We start from the raw sequence: 2,500 nt of genomic DNA, 5'->3' as shown, positions 1-2,500 counted from the left end.
GTTGCTGGAAGACATGTTGTTGTTTTTTTATAATTTAAAATTGAAGCGACTTTAAACGTCTGAACACGTTCTTTCGCCTCTTATTCAGCAAGTATACTGGGTTAATCTATTTACATTTTGTGAGAGTCTAAATTAGACTTACTACAGTTGCTTTATTAGTTTTGTTTTCCTTTGAAATTTCATTATTTTGTTTTCGTTTGTTTTTTTATTATTAATATCCTTGTTTAGTACGCCTGCTAGGTCGCACTCTTTTATTCAATTTGTTTTTGGTGTGATCTGGTTTAGTTTAGTATTTTGAACTGACTTTTTTTGCCAACAAATCAAGATAGGATTTTTTTTGTGATCCATTCGTTGGCGTCCTTTGCTGAAGTTTTATTTACTGTGTATATTTCTTTCTGCATCTGACTGTCTGAATTGTTGTCGTATATTGGCTCTGGAATCCAGCAAAAGGTAATATGATATTGGTGAACTAAGTTGTTTACTTCGCAGGAATGTGTTCGGAATCCTTGGGTAGAATCCGTGTCAAAACAATTTATGGAACATCTTGGCACTTTTGCAAGTTGTCACGCAGAGCACAACGCACCCACATGAACCGCTTCTTGTCAATACGATAAACACTTACAGCCCACCGTGGAATGCATTCGAGAAATGTCATTCGATGGCAGCTTACCGACAGTAAGCTATTCCCAAGGAACAGTGTCGAGCTCAAGATATGTCAGCACGCGTGTGCCAGCAGATGCTGCAACTTTACTTCATCTTGTGCACCACTTGTGCATCACACGCAAAAGCGCACCAGATGAAACAATGACATTTTCGTATTCAACGATGGCTCCCCGTCGATGGATGCTCCTCCTGGGGGTGGCAGGTCCGGGTACAAACTTCACTTATTCACCGGCAATCGGCTCGAGATGAAGTGCTCTCCGCCGACGAGTACTCGGCACGGCTGGTAAAGTGAGAATGGTGTTCGACAGTATCCGGTGCGGAAAGTGTTTTCCAATCGACCGGATGCAGGTACATACGTCTTGCATGATGGAGCCGCCCGTCCGGCGGCCGTGTTTGCGACAGTTTCTGTTTCTTCCACTTCATGTGAGGTGTTCGACGTAAGGTGACGAAGCGTGCTTGCCAAAGGGTGAATGGCAGTATCTTCCTCCCGGACCTCCAAACTGACAAATCCGGTCCCCGATCCACAGTGAAAAGGCATTGACAGGCGCTGTTGAAAGTACTGAAGAAGTGTGCCCGAAGTGCCTCGAGTGGTTTGTTGTGATGGCCGGAGAGGGAAGAATTTCCGCAACAATTCAATCAGTCTGTGAATTGTTTTCCTTCGAGCGATCTGGGCGCAAGGGCCCAAGCTGTTTGTAAGTGCACATTTATTGAGGCGATTGAGGAAACTCAATCGAACAAGACATCTTCAGCGGAACGTGAAATTTGAATGGTCTGTCGTCAGTGTGCGGAGAAACAAAAGCACGTTTTGAGCATTGTATCGAAAGAAATAGTATTTTTAGCTCATCTGGAGCTCATCTGGATTCGTTTTGGGTAGAAAACAATAAATCGAATGAGTTGAAATCATGATCGCACGCGGTGCTGCTAATCAGCCTTCTATCATCCAATCAATTGAAACTGGTGTTGCACTGTTTGGGAAGCTCCAAACGAGCCCTTCTGTTTCTCTGGCAACAATAAAATGTCCCTTGCCAAGGTTTACTTTGATCAAAACAAACAAATCGTGTCCGTTTCGGTGCCAGAACACAAACGCTCCAGGACGCCCGTTCGGACGGCGACACGGGTTGTTCAGCGTTGAATGTTTGATGTTGGGCTGCAGTTGGCAGCAAAAGGAACAGCAAGCTCGTCCTAAGCTCATTTGGCGAATGTAATGAAATCCGAAAATCCATCAAAAATCGTACACAAACACACACAAAAGGGAAAAGAAATAGGTGGAAATGGTTCCCGAGTAACCATTTTCCATCCTCGCCGGAAGCGTTTTCTGACCTATGCCGAGACTATGATGATGGTCCCGGATAACGTGGCAATGTGTAACGAGAGTGAGAGAGACTAGGAGTGAGATAAAAAAATAAAAAGGGAGAGAAAAAGAAAAGGGACCAGCAACAACAACATCACATTCCAAAGCATCCTTCGCTTCCGACATGCTACACAATCCATCGAGCCCAACACGAGGCAGAGAGGAGAGAAGAGGAGTGGCAGCCAGTGTCACGGGGGCAAGCGAGAACGTGATGCCCGACGGGTGGTGGTGGTGTAATCTAGCAACAGGAAGCAGATGTCAAAATGTGCAGCCAAACTGCGTCAAAAGAACCCATTTTATTGGATTTGCTACCCCGGGTTGCTGTCAGCTTCGGTTCACCAGTTCGCCACCGGACAAGATCTAAGCGTCTAGTCCGAGACCTGCCGTTATCACTCCCGCAGTGTGCTTGTGTTGTATTCTGGGGAAAATTCTGTGCGCCTTCGCCTCAGGGTGAAGCCGGTCTCCGAACGAATAACTCGGAAGCCA

At 45.6% G+C, this 2,500-nt stretch overlaps 1 protein-coding gene across 3 annotated transcripts in view; it reads right to left on the bottom strand.

Annotated features, from left to right (window-relative positions):
• Positions 1–2,500, bottom strand: part of LOC126570941 (dopamine receptor 1) — an 81,474-nt gene that overhangs the window by 17,520 nt on the left and 61,454 nt on the right. The window lies entirely within an intron of this gene.

This window comes from Anopheles aquasalis, chromosome 2 (assembly GCF_943734665.1).
Source record: "Anopheles aquasalis chromosome 2, idAnoAquaMG_Q_19, whole genome shotgun sequence".
Lineage (NCBI taxonomy): Eukaryota > Metazoa > Arthropoda > Insecta > Diptera > Culicidae > Anopheles > Anopheles aquasalis.
Note: the sequence above shows the minus strand (reverse complement) of the source record. Positions and strands in the feature narration are given on the sequence as shown.